Genomic DNA, 22024 nt, shown 5'->3' on the forward strand with positions numbered 1-22024 from the left:
TGTTTTAGTGAGACTATGCGGAAAAACAAGTAAAGGAATTGAACAGGGAATTCCCATAAGAAGTAATGCAGATGACTGGTGAATGTATGAGAAGATGTTCCACCCAATTTTAATAAGGGAACTACAACTTTAAAAAACATGATATACAGTACATCAGTTTCTACCTATAATAGGCAAGAGTTAACATGATTGACAACACCAAGTTCTGGTGAAGATTCAGGAAAATGAATTTTCTTATACTGTATTGTTAACAATGTAATTTTCCTTCTCAAAGGAAATTTGGTGGTACCCTTTACAATTATAAGTAGGCATATTCTTTCATTAAGCACTTAACTATCACCTTTTTCCTGGAGAACAGTCACATTTGTGCTACATACATAAAATAACACTTAGGGAAATATTTATTGCAGCACTGTTTAATAATAGAAAAATAGGAAACAATTCAAAGATCCATCAAAACAGAGAAATGGTTTAATAACCAAATTATGGAATATACTCTATATATTTAAAAAGGAGGTACTAATAAATTCATGTCACATGAAAATGCAAGATGCAAGGGAATGTACAGGCAATCCTATGTATACAAAAGTTAAATATGATATTCTTCTTCACAAAAACCCCAAATCAAATTCTATAGTGTCTATTATGCGAAGGCATATGGAACAGCTGAAAATAATCACACCTGAGGAAACAGCATTTACCTCAGAAGAGGAGAAAAATAAGGTGGAGCTCTGGGAGACTGAATTTCCCAAAGATTGCTACACCAGTGTATGTTCCATCCTATATGCTCTCCTTACAGCGTGACAGGGTCCCTTGTCCTGAACCTGGGTGGATTTTGCAACTGCTTCAACCAATAGAATCCAGAGGAATCATGCTTTGTGACTGTCGATGGTAGCTCATAAAAGATGATATGGCTTCCACTTTCCTTTGAACTCATCCACTATGTTGTGAGGAAGCTCAGATTACATGAAGAGGCCACAGGAAGGTGTTCCAGGCAACAGACCTAACTAAGGTCTCAGTCAGCCACTGGGTGTGTGATTGAAGGTGTGTATCTGCAGATGCTTCTACCTCCCAGGTTTCAAGTCCTTCAGCTGAAGCCCTTGATGTCATAGAGCAGAGACAAGCCATCACCCTGTGCCTTGCCTGAATTCCCCACCCACAGAAACTAAGCATAGTAAAAGGTATTTTAAGGAACTGGATTTTGGGTCGATTTGCAGCCTGTAATACTTTTCCTGAAATACTTAAATATGTCCCAGTAGGACAACTCATTGACTAGCATCTGCGTTCGTGTGGCTCCTTTGCCCAGTCAGGGAAACTTAAGGGCTAGTGAGCACTGTGGTTCTTCTAGGACCACGTGGGACAACAGTTCCCACCACCACCATCCAAGAACCTTGTTTAGTCTGGTGTGCACATTCATCAACTTCAGCAGTGCTAAGCCTGACCCTATGTGAAACTAATTTACCAAGTAGATAGCAAGGTTTACAAATGGTTGTTTTTGTCTTTAGTCTGGTCTAAACCATTTCCCAAATTCCCTTGGGTCAGTGACTTTTTTCCCTAGAATCTACATATGATCTTTCTAATCCACTTAATGACCCCACCAGGTGACATTGTTAACACTCCTTGTCCATAGGGAGTTGGAGGGTCCAGAGGGGTTAGGCAAGGTACAGGTAGGATGGTTGGGGGTGGGGGTCTTCCATCTCAAGCCCTGAAGACTTTGCCAAGCTGCACTCAAAGCTGTCCCCTAGGCTGCTCCCTGGATATAGCTGAGAGTGAAGCCCCTCTAGTGGTGTGAAGCCCCTCTAGTGGTGTGCAGTCATCCTTCACCCTCATGTGGCCTCTGGGCTGCCTCTGCTCATGGAAAAGGCCTCTATCCCAGCCCCCGTGCTTGCTCCATGCAAATATTCAGCTGAGACCACCCATCTAGGGTTCCCGCCCATCCCCCCCATCCCAGCCCCTGCAGTTTTCCAGCTGGTTCTTTGGTCTTGCCAGGAACCTCCTTGCTTCACTACTGCAGCCAACAGGGGTGGTGTGCAAAACCCCAAAAGGACCAACGCAGCACTTTCTTGGAGCACTGTTTGACTCCTGTCCAATTCATTGCACACATCGCATGTGAGCCCTAAACTTCATCCAGAAGGCCTGGAGTATTTTCCAGTCTTTACTTTTCTTCCAAACCCCGCTCTTCCCAGCCTCTGTTTTTCTCGGCTGAGAGGAAGGCAGCTAACAGGAAACAAACCAGCCACAGCCAGGGCAGGAAGCAGAGACGACACATCTCGCTTGCTTTCCTTTGCTCCTAATACCAGAGATTGTTCTGTGCCATCATCCAGGCTACCAGCAGCATCAAATCACTCCCCAACACCAGTGAGAGTCCAGAAATAGCCTGTTCTCCTGGCCAGGGAGACTGACATCGCAGGCAGGATGCATGGATTGTGCTTGTGACATTTCTATGGCTGAGCCCTTTTGTAACTGTTTCAAATGGTGGAGGTTCCGTTCTTCACACTAAAAGTAGGACCCTTTGAGTGGGGATGACTATCCTGTCACCCTCCCCAAAGTACTCATGGGATCAGACTTAGTACCCAGGGGAGGGAGGGAAGTAGGCAACTGCCCCAGATGCTGTGGGCCAGGTGTATGTAGGCAGGGGAAGATCTGGAGGGGGCGGGGGGAGATACTGGCAGTGGAGAAATTAAGGATGACCTCATCCTTGTGTTCATTCTGCAGAGAAAGTGCCAGAAGCCATAAGACAATTGAAGATTGAAGTAAGGAAGTATTATCTTTTAAATTCATTTTCTACTGTTTCTTGTAACTATTTTTTTTTTTTTAAAGTGAGTCAGTAGCTCATATAAGGAAAAACTCAGCCACCAAGAAATGTAATGGGAAAACTGTGTCTCAGATCCTGCAAGCAAATGGGGATGGAAGTTTTACTTTTGTTTTCCTTCAAACTTAATAACAGGCTGTTCCTTTGCATGATCTGTTTGTCACTGTCTTGGGGTTTTGAACTTCACCTCCAGGCTCCCACAAAATAGCCTAGGATTTCTCAGTCACTAGAGATCAGGGAAGAACAGTTCCCTGGATCTGAGTTCTTAGGAACATCTATGTCCCCACCCTGAGGCCCAGAGACTGCCTCTCTCTTGCTCAGCTCTGCTTAGTGGGACTGCAGTGTTTGAGGAGGTTACCGAAAACAGAAGAATCTGCTTCCAACGCATGCTTCCTTGGAAGAGTGATCCAAGCCAGGACATCCCCTGGACACCATGCACATGACCAGAGCTCCAGCATCCCAGCAGTTAACCACACCCTTTGCATGTTCTTAGAGAGCCACACAGGAAGCTCGGGGGAAAGGGCTGGGTCTTTCCTCTATGTCCAAAATGAGTTGGCCATAGTCCACCTGGAAACAGCTCTCAGGCCACAGTTGCTAAGTCTTACTGCATGAGCCCCCAGCTGCATGGCCCAGGGCTCTGACTTAGAGGATGAGAACCCAGGACCCCAAAGGCCAACAGTGAGTTACCTCAGTTTCCAAGTATGCTGTACATACTCTGGTGTGGACTTCGGTTCACATCCAAGACATATGGATGTTTAGTTGCTAGAAAACATGTGAATTCCCTGGTTATCCCAGAGCAGAACTGGAATGATTTAATTTTTATCCTACTAGAATAGTTATTTCAGAAACTACCTTAAGATTGGCTTCTTCCCACATGATCCTTCAGAGAGATTATGCAGTTGCTTAATGGATGGAAGAGGTGTCTCAAGGGAGGGCAGCAACTCTGTCCCTTCCCCAGCATACTACCAGAAACCTTGAGTGGACCCGCTACTAATGAATATGGGGTGGGAGACTTCTGGGAAGGGCAGATCAGGTTACATGAAATTCCCACAAGAAAGTTCCGAAAGCAATCTGAGACCAAGGCATAAGGACCAGAACATGAAGCAGATCATTCAAGCCACAACTGTCAACTGCCTGCTGTGTCCCTCCAATGTAGTGAGATTGCATAGACATTGAGACAGCAGCATCTAGCTTCACCACTATATGCCCAGGCCTGAGTTTTGCTCCAGTAGGGAGATCTGGTTCTTCATTGCTCCAGATGCTCAGCATATTCATAGGAAGACCTTAAGAGCAGGAGAAATGATCTCAGTGAGGTAGAACTGGGCTCTTGAACATTCATAGTGCAATAGAGTGAGTAGAAAGGCCAGAGCAGCATGCTTCCACCTCTTCTATCTATGTCACCTATAGTAGCCAGCATCACAGGGAGGAGAGAAAAACCCTGACAATGTTGGTGGGAAGGAGAAAGTCAGCCTTTATTGCTGTAACAAAATACCCAAGGCTAGGAATTTTATAAGGAAAAGAGGTTTATTTGTCTCATTATTTTGGTGGCTGGAAAATCCAAACAGTACAGTGCTGCCATCTGGTGAGGACCTGCTGGCTGTATCACATCATGGTGGAGAAGTGGGAAGGGAAACAGCTGTCTGCAGAAGAGGCAAAACACAGGGGATGGTAGCCTTACTTTGTAACAGTTCCCTTGAAATACAAAACCAGTCCTGTGAGAATTACATTAATTTCCTAGGGTGATGTTCCCATGACTTAATCGCCTTCTTCTAGACCCCAGCTTGCAAAGAGTCACCACTTTTAAACACCATTACCTCGGGGACAAAGCTTCTGGCATATGGGCCTTTTCAGGTCATATACAACCTGTAGCAAGAACTCTCCTCAGAAGTCAACCCAAGTTCACCCTAGCTGTCCTTAATTCAACAAATATGGTAAAGATGGGAGGTGAGCATATAGGAATCTTTCATTCTTTACAAGACAAGATGATAAGCACTCCTATTATTCAAGGCTCAATTTAGGACTTTAAAATGATTTACAATAAACTTGAAAATAATTCAGCAAATGGATTATTACTTATTAACTGTAACACGTAATTGACTATTTATGTAGCACAAATTCACAGGTTATGGTACATAACAGTGAAATATCACCAACTCGTCCAGAAGATCATTTTTATATTACCTACCTGCCTTTAGCACAATAGATGTAAATGGCTCATACTTGAACCACAATGGAGACACGAACATCAGTAATCGATAAGGAGCAGTCACTGCAGGCTGCACCACCCAACCCACAACAAATTAAAGAGATCACAAAAAAGCCAAACTAGAATAATTAAGAGGCAAGAATAGCAGCAATTGGAAATTGATCTCGCAAGTCCTCAGTGATGAGATTCCAGAAACAAAGCTGCTTTCCCCACATTGCAGGCACTCTCCGCACGATATGTGTGAAGGAGGCTCTATCGCCTGACCACCAAAGGATGTAGCAGGACCCCCTGGGCTCAGTCCTAGGGAAGACTAATATGGACTATTTTAAAATACAACTGCCAAACATTTGGGATCAAAATAACTCAGATTACTAGGGCATAGCCCTTGGTCAAATGTTGAAAATGAAAGTGTCACAGCTCAAACCATTCCTCCATAAGGAAGAAAAAAGGACTTGGCATTTATAAGGTGTTCACAGCCAAAAAGGACATCTAGTGGTGTACTGAGACCAGCTACTACTAGTAAGCTAGTGAGAACCAGTTGTTAACTCTTTCAAGATCTTTGCAAGCCAGTTGTTAAATATAGCTATTATCAAAATCAAAATCATAAAAACTAGAACCAGGCGTGGTGGCGCACATTCATAATCCTAGCAATTTGGGAGGCTGAGGCAGGAGGATTGTGAGTTCAAAGCCAGCCTCAGCAATGGCAAGGCACTAAGCAACTTAGTGAGACTCTGTCTCTAAATAAAATACAAAATATGGCTGGGGATATGACTCAATGGCTCAGTGCCTTTGAGTTCAATCCCTGATACCAAAAAAAAAAAAAAAACATACAAACTATAAAATCATATAAAATAAAAGTTATTAAAGACAAAATTAATAAATTCTAAAAATTCCACTTCTGCCACATGCAATGGCACACACCTATAATCCCAACAACTCAGGAGACCACGGCAGGAAGTTCAAGGCCAACCTCAGCAATTTAGCAAGACCCTTAGCAGCTTAGTAAAACCCTGCCTCAAATTTTAAAAAAATTAAAAGGACTGAAGATAAAGCATCCCTGGGTTCAATCTCCAGTACTAATAAATCAAAAACAAAACAAACAAAACAAAAAACCTCCACTTCCTAATTATTTGCTGCATTTTATGGCAGGCTGTACGAGGGAATGGGGGGAGCATTTACATCATGCTAGTCAGCAAAGGCTAACACAATGGCCCTTCCCTCTTCCCTTAGTAGGGATCCGATTGTTAAAGAATTGCCATACCACTGAGGCCTCCCAGGGACAATGTTTTAGTAAGCATTTTTGCTGCTGTGACCAAAACACCTGACAAGAACAATTTTAGAGGAAGAAAAGTTTATTTGGTGCTCACAATTCCAGAGATCTCAGTCCATAGACACTCGGCTCCATTGCTCTGGGCCTAGGGTGAGGCAGAACATCATGGTGGAAGGGTGTGGCAGAGGAAATAGTTCAGGACATGACATCAGGAAGCAGAGAGAGACTAAGCTGAGTTCACAAAATATGTACTCCAAAGGCTCATCCCCAATAACCCACCTCCACCAGCCACACCCTACCTGCCCACAGTTACCATCCAGTTAAGCCCTATCAGAGAATTCATGTACTAATTAGGTTAAGATTTTCATAACCCAATCATTTCAAATCTAAATTTTTTTGCACTGTCTCACACATGAGCTTTTGAGAGATACTCGTATCTAAATCATAACAATGACCTGAGCCAGAAGTTTCGACTGTGAAGACACACCCTTAAACAACCTCTCTCCCAGTAATTCCAAGTTTCTGTACTATTTTCCACAATAGGGATTACAACTCAATTCTTCAGGACATGCTCAGAACTCTCCCACCTAAATGACCTTACATTATCCTTTTATGATTCTCACAGAAAGCCAGAAAGGTGAGCAAAGCAGTGTTCTTTCCTCTTCAACAGATGAAGAAATTCAGGTTCAGAATGGTAAGAGAGGCTTATTGGTTGCCATAGTCCGTGGGATAGGAACCCAGAGTTCTCAGGTCTATTAGCCATGTGAATGGACGCAAATACAGATGCTTCTCAAAGATGGGATCATGTCCTAATAAACATTTTCTAAATTAAAAATATCATTGAAAAGTCAAAAACACTTTTACTACACCTAACTTACCAAGCACCTTAGCTTAGCAACACAGCACTCTCCAGAGCATTGGTTGTTTCCCTCTTTGTTCACCGGCCTGAGTGGGACCTGTGTTTCACTGCCACTGCCTGGCATTGCAAGACATGATTATAACATATTGCTAGTCCAGGAAAAGATCAAAATTTGAAGTTTTGTTCCTATTCCACTGAATGCATATCACTTTCATTTCATCAGAATTGAAAAATCATCAATTGAACCATCATAATTTGGGAACCATTTGCATTAAAACATTTAATCAACATAAGGTGCAGAATTGGTGATGTCTGATAGGCAAATAAATTAAAACAAATTTTCTGGTACTAGGTAGCCAAAGCTTCAAGCCTGTGGTACCCTCTGCCTGAGTAATACCACCCCTAGAAATTTACCCTTGAGAAAATTAAAATTTCAATAGCTCATTTTCTACAGTGGTGTTTATATGACTGAGCCCAGAAGCAACCTACAAGTTACCAGGTACCTAACTGGAGGTTAGGCTACATTGATTGGGTCACATCTGCATCTCCTGGGAACTTGTTGGAAATGTAATTTTCAGGCACACCCCACCACCACCCCTGTGGTGGCACATGCCTATGGTTCAGAGCAACTTGGCAGGCTGAGGCAAGAGGATCTCAAGTTTGAGGCCAACTTCAGCAATTCAGCAAGACTCTGTCTCAAAATAAAAAATTAAAGTGTTAAAGCACCCCTGGGCTCAATTTCTGATTAAAAATAAATAAATAAATAAATAAAAGCACTTCCAGTGAGTGGTTCTGGGACCTGTATGCCTACTAGAGCTGGAGAATTCCCGAGTTTAATATTTATGGAATAACTGAAACAACAGAATTCCACATAGTTAATGAAGAACATGGAAAAATATATTCAGAATGTCATGAGTAAAAACCATACTATGTAACCCCAGTTATATAAAATCTATTGTATGTATGTATATGTACACATTCACACATGTACAGTCTGAGATTATACATACCTGAACATTGTGTATCTCTGTATGGAAAGGGGGTTACCCATTTACCCATCCTTTAGTTTATTTTCTCTTTTTTCTACAATAATCATATGTCAAAGGACAAAATTACAACATTTTAAGTTTTTAACCAGCTTTATTTTTTTTTCCTTTTGAGAATTTTTAAAAATGTTTAGTTTGTTCTAATTAGTTATGCATGACAGTAGAATGCATCTATGCATTTTGATAAATCATACATAAATGGAGTGTGACCTCTCATTTTTCTGATGGTACATATTATAGGATCACATTGATCATGCAGTCACATATGTACATGAGGTAATAATGTCTGTTTTACTCTACTATCATTCCTACCCCCATACCCTTCCCCTCCCTTCACTCCCCTCTATATAAAGTAACTCTATTCTTACCTATCCTGCTCCCTTATCGTGAATTAGCATCCGCATATCAGGGAAAACATTCAGCCTTTGGTGTTTTGGGTTTGGCTTATTTCACCTAGCATTATATTCTCTAACTCCATTCATGGCATAATTTCATTTAATTCTGAGTAGTGTTCCATCATATATATGTATACATACACATCACATTTTCTTTATCCATTCGTCTGTTGGAGGGCATCTAGGTTGGTGCCATAGTTTAGCTATTGTGAGTTGAGCTGCTATAAACATCACTGTAGTATGCTGATTTTAACTGGATTTATTTTTTATTCTAGAATCAGGGACACTTCATTCTATAAAATAGAAAAAGTATTTCGATGGGCTGAGAAGAGGTTGGTTTTATGAATAGAAAGGGGCTGAAGAAAGCAGAAAAAAATAACAAAATGTAGGCCCTTCATTTCAAAGTTACTTTCCACATAAAGACAGGGTCAAGCAGACAGAACAAGAGAAAAATAACCAATTGATTAATATCAGTTTACATTTTGTGTAAGGATTAAGGCAGAAAAAAAATTTCATTATCATGCCAATTGAAATTGGCCTGTTTAGGAACTCTAGTTGTTACTTCTGCTCCCAATTTCTTAGAAAATCAGAAAACAACTTGGTTTCAGTTTGTTGACATGGAACTTTAGCATCAGTGATTTCATTTGACTGGGGCCCAGTGCAAGAGCCCAGTCTCAAACAATGGTCCCTGTAACTTTTATTTAATTCATGTGAGAAAATAAGCAACGAATTTTTTCTAGCTGTATTTAAGTGCTAATGCGACTGGGTGGGGAGGGTTTTAGTCCCAAAAGCAAGTTACTACAAACCAGCATGCTCCCTGGTCACTTGACCTCTAGGAAAACACACCAGCCCTCAGACAGGTCCCTGAGCCCAAAGCCCTAGAATGGGCACCAGTCTCTGGGTTTGAGAACAGCACGTGGCTCACTGGGTATAGGAAACTGGGCTGGAGTGAAGATGCAACCTGCCCCTGTCCACCCGGGGTTAAAACCAAACAGGCGAGAAAGAGGCTGCGTGGGAAAGACATGACATTTGTTTGCAAGGAAGCATAAACAAGGACAAATGAAGACAGTGAAATGTGGTTCAGGGAGAGTCTGATCAAAGCCATCTGGGTTGCAGGGAGAGACGCCCAGGGGCTGACTTGGCAGCATGGGCCTGCAGAGGCCAGAGCCACCTCTCCAGCCTTGGGGCCTGCCAGGGAGTGTGACCTAGAACACAAACATCATTTCTGGAGGTTGGGCGCGATGGGCTGCAGGCACCTGAGACCTGAGTAAGCCATTGCCACTGCTGGGAGGGAGACCCAGTCAGATCTATCTTCTCGGCCCCATGATAATGGAACAGAAGAGCAGCAGTATTTATTTACCACCAGCCACATGGCAAATAGATCTGGGAGTTTCATTACATCATTGAGTCCTTATGGCAGTCTTGGAGGACATGAATTTGACCCCTACACCCCACCAGTTTTCCGAGGTCAAGTAGCTGCTGAGTTGTGAAGCAGGCATCAGAGCTTAGGGCCCATGTCCATCTACACAGCATAGGCTTTCCCCATCCAAGTAAGCCAATTGTCCCCAGGGCCCCACCAGAACCTTCCCAGTGCCTCCCAGTGCTCTTTGGACACCAGCCCCAGTCCACAGCTCTCAACTGGCCACCATCCATCACTCTTTCTAACTATGGGAGCTCCTGAAAGAGCTAGTGTGAAACCCAGGCTTGGACCTTACAAACATCCCAAATTAAGATGGTTTGACACACAATATTTTGACACAAAATATTTTGATACAAAAGCAAGAGCCATTCAGTAGAAAGCATTGAAAGCTGATTTTTTTTTTTTTTTTTTTTTTTAATTTCTTATGGTGCTAGGTATCCAAGTCAGGGCCTCAAGTATCCTAGGCAAGCTACATCCCCAGCCCTTGAATGTCCATCTTTTCCTGGGCTTGTGTGATAGGCAATATGATCCTCTTGCAATGCTGAGCAGCAAAAGCAAATCAGAGCTCCCAGTCAGTCACACGATGACAAGGGGAGACATCGTCCCACGGTGTTGCTGAACTGTGACATTCAGTATGTTAGGTGTGGTAAAGGCAATTTTGACTTGCCAATATTTTCAACTTATGATGGGATTATTGAGATGTAACCCTATGCAAGTCAAGAATCTGCTTTTCCATCCTGTAAAGACTAGAGAAGTTTTACAATGTTTATTTAAAATTGTGCCAGGCAAATGCAAAAGGCATATTGTAAATTATCATTAGTTGCAGAGATATTTCATTTGATAGTTCACTTATTAAATGGACAATAGCTGAAGCTTAGAAGTCATAGAACGCTTCTGATTTCTAAACTTACTGGACCCAAGTAGGACCTTTTCCTGTATTTCCTCATTGCTTTTAGAAAACGGACATGGGCTACCCACCCAGAATGGGGAGGTGAAGGAGGTGTTCCCTTCAGCCAGGTGCTGTCTGAGGATGTGATCACCCTCACCTGAAGGTGCCAAGCATCTGAGGCACCTCCTGTCACTGCCCTCTGAGTGTGTCCCTTTGATCCTTCCCTTTTTACTGTCTCTTCCCTTATCTTGGGTGAGTCATCACCACCCCATTTTTAAAGTCACCGAAAATCATGAAAGTTATGGAATGATTTTCGCCTACCTGAGGTCACAGCATGGATATCTTGACTTGCATTCATCTTTCCTTGAAGAGACCTTAAGGATTTTACTTTGCAAAACTTTCCAAAAGGCCTCTATAGGCATTATTTCCTCTCTTAAAAGTTTCACTCCTGTAGAACTTGTAAAAAACTCTCTCTGAAGGCAGATCCCTTCCTGCCACCTGGCTCTACCTACCCTCTTCTCTGGGCAAAGAGCATCTGCCCTCTGAGCCTGGCCTGTTTTGTCAGGGGAGGAGCCCCTGCAATTCACAGGCATAAAAGCCTCCGTGTGGTTCTCTACAACTTGGATCATTCCAGTAAGGTCAAGCTCTTCTAGATCCACAGCCACCAGGAAGAGCAGAGATTTCTGGACTCAGAGTTGCCATTTTGCCTGGAGGTTCCCATTCTGATTTGAGGCCATTCTCTTATCTGTTCATCTAACTAATGGGAATAAAAGACATCTCTAAGTTAGCTACTCCCCAGAAAAAGAAGAGAAATGAATCCACTCTTGTCATTATCTGGAGCCAAACCTGAGCTGCAAACTCAAATTGACCAGAGAGGAACACACATTTTATTCCAATATCAGGGATACAGAAACTTTGGAGACCAGTCTCCCATGAATACTGTTACTCGGCCTTCCTCACTAGCCATGCTCCATGAAAACTATGGTTTTAGGAATAAAAGTTCTATCTGTCCCAGAAAAATTTTTATATCTGGGCCAAAAGAATATACGCAAGATTTTTCATTGTAAGTGGCTTATACTAACAAAAAATTAGAAATCGTACATATTAAAAAACCAAATAAAACATTAGAAATTATTTAGATCAGGTAAAAAAAAAAGGCAAAAGGTTTTAAGAGGCAAAAAGCATTTGTGCACACATGGGAAAGAATACTGTTTGTATATTGGTAGAAACACAGTGATGGAGATTTAAGCAGTAACTACTACAGCTTTTATTTTCAGTCTCCCCTCCCCCTGGTAATTAACTCGTCTAGTTCCCCACTTCTCTTTGAGATAAGTGCAGTCATTTAAATTTTCTGAGAAATCCATTTATTTTATCTAGATTTGCAAATTGGTTTCTCTAAAAGTGTTCCTTATGCTCACTGGTACTATTTGAAAATACTCTGTAGTTAGTAGTAATAAATGTTTATTAAGCATCTGCTTTCAGCCCAACACTGTCCTGGGTTCTGGGAATACAAAAGAACAAGACACAGTCCTTGTCCTGGAGAAGTTGCCATTCCTGGGTAAGATAAAAAATAGGTGGATCAAATCACACGTATGTGACATAATGTCAGTGGTGATAAACGCTCTGGTGAAGATTGAAGCCTGCTGAGTGGATAGACATCTGTGGGAGTGCTCACAGTGCTCATAGGATGATGAGGGGCAGAGCTGTGGAGAGAGGGAGTGACCAGTCATTTGAAAACTGGGGAGAGACCCTTCTCAATTCTAAATATTGTGCGAGACTGTCACGTAGAGCTTCCCTTTGCCCACTGTTGTAGCTTGGATCTGCAATGTCCCCCAAAGGCTCATGTGTGGAAAACTTGGGCTCCAAAGGCAGCAGTGTTCAGAGATGGGACTTTGGGGAAGAAATTGGATCATGAGAGTTCTGATTTCATCAATGAATTCATCCATTGATAGGTTCATAATTGAAAAGACTATTGGAAGGTTGTGGAAATCATAGGAAGTGGGGCCTCGTAGGAGAAAATAGGTCACAGAAGGCATGCCTGGAAGGGATATCTTGTCCCTGACCCCTTCCTCACACTCTCTCTGTGTTTCCAGCTTTTCTTCACCCCTCCTTTCGACCATGTTTCAGTGCTTCACCACAGGTCTGGAAACAATGGCATCAGTTGACCATGCACTGAAACCTCTGAAACCATGAGCCAAAATAAATCTTCCTCCTTTTAAGTTGATTTTGTCACAGTAACAGAAAGCTGACTAATACACCTACCAAGTGTTCCTCTCTGTTCACCTTTCTGTTCCAATAATAATTAGAACAGAATTATTCTAATATTGTTCTAATAATAATTTCTGTTATAATAATGATTTTTAAAGTCCTTGATTACTGATTTCAATATTTGGATTATCATAAGTCTATTCTAGTGGCTTCTAGGTCTCATTAATCACATTTTCCTGTTTCTTTGAGTGTCTTTTATTGTTCCATTGAATGCAGATCATTATGGATAGTACATTTGTTTGTAATTTCCACAAACCCAGAGTGCTGGGGACTCGAACCTGGGCCTCCAGCATGAGAGGCAGGCCCTCTACGAGATGGGCTAATGGATAGTACATTATAGAAACTCTGGACTCAGTTATCTTCCTTTGAAGAATGTTGATTTTTAATTGTTCTAAGTTTTCATAAATTCAGAATTTGCTCATTTTTCATCCACTAGTTACAGGGTCAAACTAACAGCTCAAGTTGTATGTGTCTCCCCTCTCATCCAGCTCTCATAGGTGCCAGGAAAATCATACCATAAACCTTCTAACCAATCCCAAGTCCATACCCCCAATGACCTCCTTTTAGCTGATTCACACACCACGTCAATATTATTCTGACAAGCCAGTTCTAAACTGTTTTGCCTCTCTGGCCCTGCCTTTTACATAAAACACAATAAGACTCTGGGTTGTATTTCCCTCCTATTCCATCTGCCTCTTGTGGCCTGTGTGACATTATGTGTCCCTTTCTCCTGGGAAATATAAGTAATAGTTTTTTCTTTCAGTGACATTGAGCTCTCTATGTTGTCACTCATTCATCTTTATAAGACCTGGGCACAAATCATTAGTCTGGCAAGTTAAATGATTGCCAATTACTTGGATTCTATAGAATCCTGGTTTTAGACTGTTAGTCTAAGTTTTTCTCTAGTCCTAGGACACAACCCCTAATCTTAGTTTCAGTACAGGTACACTTATGCTTACCAAGTGCATTTATGTTCTCTAAAATAACAGAACCAATAGGATATATTTATATAAAGAGTTTTATTTTAAAGAATCAGTTTATACAATTACAGAGGCTAGCAAGTACTAACTTCAGGGTGGGCGGCAGCCTGGAAATCCAGGAAGAGAATGATATTTCAGTTCAGGTCCTGAAGTCCATCTACTGCAGAATTTCTTCATCAGGGGAGATCAGTCTCATTCTATCTGGACCTTCAACTGATTGAACCAGGCCCACCAACATTATGGAAGGCAATCTGCTTTACTTTCAAAGTTCACTAATTTAAATGTAAATCTCATCTACAAACACCCTTATGAAAACATTAAAAATAATGCTGACCATGTGTCTGGACACTGTAGCACATTCATATTGATTGCATAAAATTAACTAGCATGCCAAATTCCTAATTTGGTAGAATTTGAACTCCAAGCTGTCTCTCAATTGCAGAACAATTGCTGAAATCATTGCTCAACCTTTTTTTTAGCCTTCCAGCTATTTCTTCCCAATGAGTTTCTGGGCATCTTACCCCAGGCCTGCCCAGTTAGAGAGTCAGTCAAGGATTTAAGGGAGATTTTAAAGCAGATTTTGGTTCTGTTTCTAAAGAAGCTTCCTTTTGAAATTGTTCCCCTAAATTCTAACCACTGTGATTACTTCAAAACCCAACATGTGGTCTTCCCAGCCCAGTAAGATTGTCATTTTCTGTTTAAACTCTCTCCCCTGTGTGCAGTATAAACTGGCACCTGTCCTCAGGAACAAAGCCTGGTCAGTATGAAATTCACCAACTTCTCTTCTTTCTTTTTTTTTTTTTCAGTACTGGGGATTGAACCCAGAGCCCTGTGCTTATAAGGCAAGTACTTTACCAAGTGAGCTATCTCCCAGTCCCACTTCTCTTCTTTCAATAACCAATTTCCCTCTAGCTTCTGCCTGTTTGGGGTAACTCTCTGGTGACTCTAAACAGTTGTTTTAGTACATTTTGTACTGAGTTTATCATTACTATTAGTAGAAGATTAGGATTAGACACTACTCTGTCATAAGCTTTAGAACTCCACAAATTATTTTTTTTAATATTTTGAGATTTCCAAGCAAAGAATATCTTTGTGTTAGCAATTTAAAAGAGCGTGTGTGGCTCTTTTTCGTGGCGCCTTGTGGGAGATCAGCTGCTTTAAAATGAAGCTGGATATCTCCTTCCCAGTCACTGGTCGCAAGAAACTCATTGAAGTGGACTATAAACGCGAACTTCATACTTTTTATGAAAAGCGTATGGCCACAGAAGTTGCTGCTGACACTCTGGGTGAAGAATGGAAGGGTTATGTGGCCCGAATCAGTGGCAGGAATGACAAACAAGGTTTCCCCATGAAGCAGGGTTCTTGACCCATGGCTGTGTTTGTCTGCTACTGAGTAAGGGGCACTCCTGTTACAGACCAAGGTGAACTGGAGAGAGAAAGGCAAATCTGTTCAAGGTTTTATTGTGGATGCCAATCCAAGCGTTCTTAACTTGGTCATCGTAAAAAAAGGAGAGAAGGATATTCCTGGACTTACGAATACTACTGTACCTCGTAGTACAGGGGACCCAAAAGAGCTAGTGAAATCTGCAAACTTTCCAATCTATAAGGAAGATGATGTATGCCAATATGTTGTCAGAAAACCCTTAAATAGGGAAGGTAAAAAAAACCCAGGACCAAAGCACCAAAGATTCAGCGTCTTGTTACTCGATGTGTCATGCAACACAGCGCCAGGCGTATGGCTCTGAAGAAACAGCGTACTAAGAAAAATAAGGAAGAGACTGCAGAATATGCCAAACTTTTGGCCAAGAGAAGGAAAGAAGCCAAAGAAATACACCAGGAACGGATTGCCAAGAGACGCAGGCTGTCCTCTCTGACAGCTTCTACTTCTGAGTCCAGTCAAAAATAAGAATTTTTAAGAGTAACAAATAAATAAGATCTGGCCTTCAAAAAAAAAAAAAAAAAAAGTGTGTGTTTGTATGTGTGTGTATGTTGCTGGGAATTGAACCCAGGGTATGGTGGGTCTACCAATGCTCTACCAATGAGCAATGAGTTACAGTTTAAATTTTAAAAAAGTATTATTTCATTGTGGTTAATCGATGTTGAGTGCATAATTTCAATTCTTTGCCTTTCGTTGAGATTATTTTTGTTTCTTTGCGGCATACTTAAAGGAAATTCCACACTTAGTATGTTAATACTTGGGAGAAATGGTTTCAAACCTCTGGCAATTTCTCCCTGCATGACTGTCAAGTTTTCCTCTATTTTTGAGTCATGTCATCAGGTACCGAAAGCTTCAGGGTGCTTCTGTTATCTTGGTGGATAATCAATGTCAAATATCTTCCTCTGAACCTTGCCCAGCTTTTTACTGGAATTCAGTTTTTCTGATATTACAACTTCTACATTTGTTTTAGTTTTTTGTAAGCATTAGCATACTAACTATTGAAATTCTTTTATATATATCTGACAGTAGAGTGTATTTGACGTATTATGCATGCATGGAGTATAACTTCTTCTAATTAGGATCTCATTCCTGTGGTCATACATGATGTGGAGTTTCACTGGCGTATTTATATATGTATATAGGAAAGTGATGTTAGATTTTACATTTTTAATTTACAGTATTTATTTTAGTTGTGTCACTTATAAACAGCATGTGACTGAATTTTTTAAATCAAAATAAATGTTTTTTTCAAAGATGAATTTCACTAATTTAACCAATTCATATATAATGTTCTGTATTAACACTCACCTTTGCTGCCCAGATTTGCTTTTTATTTATGATGTTCTCTTGTTTGTTCCTCCTCTTCTTCCCCCTCTTCCTACTCCTTCATTTCCTCTCCCTTCTCCTTTTTTGGACGACAATTACTTAAAAGTTTTCCATGCTATTTTTAAAAAATTCTGAGTCCTCTCATGAATTTGCACTAAGCAAATTAAATACTATATTTTTCTATCAAGATTGTAAATTAATCAAATACTCCACATTTTGTCACAAGAGTCTGCATTAGATCCCCAACAGAATGCTTTACATTTCTCCTCCTTTTCTTCCATACAACTGCCCATGTTGAGATCATGTGGGATTTTAATGTATAACAGTGTTACTTTAAAAAGAAATCATCACTTTCTAACATATAAATTTTACTAGTGTCCTTGTGTACTGCCACTTCCTTGGTCGTACATATTCCTCTTTAATTCATTTTTCATTTTCTGAACTTCATCTTCTCTCTTTCAGAATGGATTATTTGAACAGTACATTTTCTGAATTTTTGCATATCATAAGGATTTTGTATGTTTGTTTTGTCTTTTTTTTTTTCATTTTCTGCCTTCCAATTTGAGTGACAGTTTGGGTATGGGATATTGTGTAGTGTAATTGTTGCCCTGGAAATTTTAACAACATTGCTCTTTCATCTTCTTTCATTCAGTTCTGCCAATAAGAAGGTTAATTTCAGTAACAGTCTCATATTTTTGCAGGTAATTTAGACTCAAATTTTGCTTATTTTTTTCCGGGTATAGTTAGTTTTATGTTTATCTCAGTAGATCCTTCCTTTTCAGCAAGGTCTGAAGTCTTTTTGCAACTCTGTTGTCTCTCTCTTAATATATCCTCTTTTTATTCTATCTGCTCTCTCCTTCTAGAACATTTATTAAACGAATGTTAGAACTTCTGGATCTTTCACCTGCATCTCTGAACTTCTGTTTCATCACGTCGTCACTTACCGTCTTTCTGCAATAACTTTGTGAAAGATAAAACCAATTTCACAAAATACAGATGGCCAAATGATCCAACATGTCAGGACCTCATCTGACCCTAGTCTTTCTGACCCTAGTCTTTCTGACCCTCTTTCCATGCAGCCCTCACCCTGGACAATAATTCCTTGACCCTCCTTATCTTTGCTATTCTCTCATTTTCTGGATATTGGCACACTAGGTACCAGAATGCTCTGCCCCTCTTCCCTGCCTGGAAAACTCCTTAACCCCAGGTTGTGAGGTTACTCTGATGGTGGTCAGGATGTTCTTTTTTTTCCCATACTGCAAAAGCACCCTCTTCACATCTTAAAAATACTGCTTGCTCACCTGCTTGCCTGTCTCTGTCTTCTGTGTTTATTTTTTCCAGTGTCTAGTACTATATAGCATAATAAGGAACATGTATAGAGTACTTACAAGTCTGAACACAAATCAAACTCATAACTTATTGGACAATCCTAGTAACTCTTTGTGGTCATCATCCTTATCTTACAGATTAAAAAATGGAAAATAAAGTTGAGTCGCTGTGGAGGGTCACACACAGGTAGTAAGCGGTAGAACAGAAGAATTAGACTTCAGTCAGTGAGGTTAGAGTCCAAACCCTTATCATGCCAAATGAACAGTCCCCATCTTGAAAAAGCACATTGGTAGCTGTGGTAGGTTGGTATAGTGACTGCAATTATAGCTGTCCTCGGTATATCCATAGGGAGCTGTTCTAGGACCCACTACAGATACTAAAATCAGGAGATGCTTATTATGGTTTGGATATGTGGCATCCCCAAAAGCTCATGTGTGAGACAACGCAAGAACATTCAGAGGTGAAATGATTAGGTTATGAGAGTTGTGACCTAATCAGTGGATTAATCTACCTGAATGGATTACCAGGGTGGTAAATGTAGGCAAGAAGGGTGTGGCTAGAGGATCACTGGTGGTGTGCCTTTCAGGTATATATTTTGGCCCTGGTGAACAGAGCTGTCTTCTTCCTGGTGTCCTTCCTGAACTGCTTTCCTCTGACAAGATGTTATGCCTCACCTTGGGCCCAGTGCTATGGAGTGGCCATCTATGGACTGAGATCTCTGAAACCATGAGCCAAAATAAACTTTTCCTCCTCTATGTCCTTCACGTCAGGTCTTTTGGTCATAATAATGAAAAAGATGACTAAAACAATGCTCAAGTCCATAACAAAGGACAGGGTATTTGCATATAAACTATACACATCCTCTCATACACTTCAAATCACATCTCTATTACTTATAATACCAAATGTAATGTGAATGCTATGTAAATAGTTATTATGCTGGATTGCTTAGGAAATACATTTGTTCGGTACAGATGCAATTTTTTTCTGAATACTTTGGAACCAAGATTTGTTGAATCCATGGATGCAGAACCATAAGTTGGGATGACCGATTATTTATCTAGAAAATCTAGGCTTGAAGGAGCAGAAGTAATTTAATTAAATAAAATATCCACAGGGCACAATAAAGGTAGCAAGCACCTGCCACCACCCTCCAACTGAGAAAGTTTCCTCCTCTGTTGTGTATTATTTACCTTCTGAAACCAGTCATTTCCTTCTGACTGTATTTCTGTCACTACAACAAATACCTGAGATAAAGCAACTTATGAAAAGAAAAGAATATTTTGGCTCATAACTTAAAAGGAACAAAGGTGTATTTTTTGATCGATTGGCTTGGTTGTTGGTGGTACATCAGAGAAAGAGCACATGGCAAAGAAAGATCATTTTCCTCATGACTGGAATGACAAAAAAAAAAATGGAAGAGAAGGGGTTCCCCATATTCTCTTCAGGGATGCCACTAATGAACAGAAGATGTCTCAATAGGCTCTACTTCATGTTTCCACCATCTCCCAAAGTGCCAAGCAGGCAACCAGGCCTCCAACACATGGAACTCTGGGGTCATTCTGGACCTACACCATAGCACCATCAGTCCTGCTTACACCCAGACTGGATGAACGCAGATCAAGGTGTGACCAGGAGGTAGGAGTCATCAACAGGGCCTAGCTTCAGAAGGCTAGTGGAGGCAGGAAGATCATTTTCTGCAATATCAGGGGTAGAGCCTCCCAAATGGTGCACAGGAGTCCATGGAGTATTTCCTCTTGGAGTGAGTACACTAGAGACAGGAGCAGAACCCTTACACTGCTGATGCAGACACCCTCAGAACAGGTTTGGGGTGATCCTTGGACATGGGTTCAATTCTTTTTCTGTTGGTCAGCAACTACGCCATCTTCTGATTTAAACTTAGGGAAGGAAATAAAAATCAGAAACATACTGTAAAAGCTTCAAAATGTGTCTTTTTTTTTTTTTTTTTTAAGAAAAATAATGGACAACTTGAGTCCTTTCTCCAGGGGGCTTGAACTACACCACCAAGTTCTCCCCTACTGTCCACAGAATGAACAAAAGTGCTTAGCATCTCATCTGGCTGAGGGAGGAAAATAGTGTCAAATCTACCCTAAGTGCTCCCTTGGTCCCTCCTGCCACCTAAATTACATGGTGGCTGTGTAATGCTAACCAAAGCAGTCCCTCCCTCATTAGCAACACCCATTTTACTTTATTTATGTATTCGTTAGTTTTGATGCTGGGGATTGAACCCAGGACCTCATGCTTTCTAAATCCATACATTAGAACTGAGCTACACCCCTAGTCCTACTTTGCTTTATTTAAACAATAGGTTTTTTTTGTTTTTGCTTTTGTTTTTACAGACTGCATTTTGATTCATTGTACACAAATGGGGTACATATTTTCATTTCTATGGTTGTGCACGATGTAGATTCATACCATTTATTTAATCATACATGTACATAGGGTGATGATGTCTGTCTTATTCCACCACTTTTCATATCCTCTTCATTTCTCTCTATGCAATAAATATATGAAAAAGTGTTCAATATCTCTAGTAATTAAGGAAATGCAAATTAAAACAACTCTAAGGTTTCATCTTACTCCAATTAGAATGGCTAATATCAAGAACACAAACAATAATAGATGTTGGCATGAATATGGGGGGAAAGGCACACTTTTATATTACTGGTGGAGTTGCAAATTGGTGCAACCATTATGGAAAGCAGTATGGAGATTCCTCAGAAAACTTGGAATGGACCCACCTTTTGACCCAGTTATCCCACTCCTCAGTTTATACCCAAAGGACTTAAAATCAGCATACTACAGTAACGCAACCCTTTAACAGATGAATGGATAAAGAAAATGTTTTTTTTGGTTTGTTTGTTTTTCGTTTTTGTTTTTGTTTTTGTTTTTTACTTAACCTACCCAACTTAAATATAAGTGGGATCTGTATGAGTAATAATAAAGATTAGTGAAACATTGGTTTTTGTATGATTCCAATTTTTTTCCACGCAACTTAGCTTTAAAGAAATTTATCTTCATGAGAAAAATGTCAACCAAATCCCAGTTGAGGGACAGTATTTAAAATGTCTGATCAGTGCTCCTGGAAACTATCAAGTTCATTGAAAACAAGGAAAGTCTGCAAAACCGTCACAATCAAAAGGAGCCATAATCTCTAAGAAGACCTGAGGACTTAATGTCAAATGACATCTTAGATGGGATCCTGAACCAGAATAAAAGACATTAGGTAAAAACTAAGAAAAGCCACATAATGAGTGGATTTCAATGATTAGTGATGTATCAATATGGGTTCATTAATTGTGACAAATGTACTGCACCAATGTACAGTGTTTCTAATAGGGAGGCTGGGTATGGGACATACAGGAACTTCAAAGCATCCTCTATTTGGTAAATCTAAAGTTGTCTAAAATTATTTTGTTAAAAACACATAAATAAGCTAAAGTCTATGAGAAACTTCCTTAATCTTACTTTCTCATCATCTTGAGTAAAAGTTGACCAAAACCAATGGTAAGTAATAGCCTCATGTTTACTGTGTATGGAGGACCGTCACTGTGCTAAGAGGTTTGCATGCATCACCTTATATAATTCTCAGAAAGAACTTACAGGGTAGGAACAGCTATGAGCTCACTGTACAGATGATGAAACTGAGGAATTACTGAGTTAATCAGTCCTGCTTACAAAGTAGCTTTTGGTCACAGAACCCACACACTATGACACTATTCTGCACTTCATAGAGAGTGGCTGCAGATGCAAAAATAACAAGTC

The 22024-nt window shown here is 40.5% G+C and overlaps 1 pseudogene; it reads left to right on the forward strand.

Moving 5' to 3' along the window:
* The first annotated feature begins 15307 nt into the window (after positions 1-15307).
* LOC124985963 (40S ribosomal protein S6-like) lies at positions 15308-16051 on the forward strand (annotated as a pseudogene).
* Positions 16052-22024: the final 5973 nt, after the last annotated feature.

This window comes from Sciurus carolinensis, chromosome 5 (genome assembly GCF_902686445.1).
Source record: "Sciurus carolinensis chromosome 5, mSciCar1.2, whole genome shotgun sequence".
NCBI lineage: Eukaryota > Metazoa > Chordata > Mammalia > Rodentia > Sciuridae > Sciurus > Sciurus carolinensis.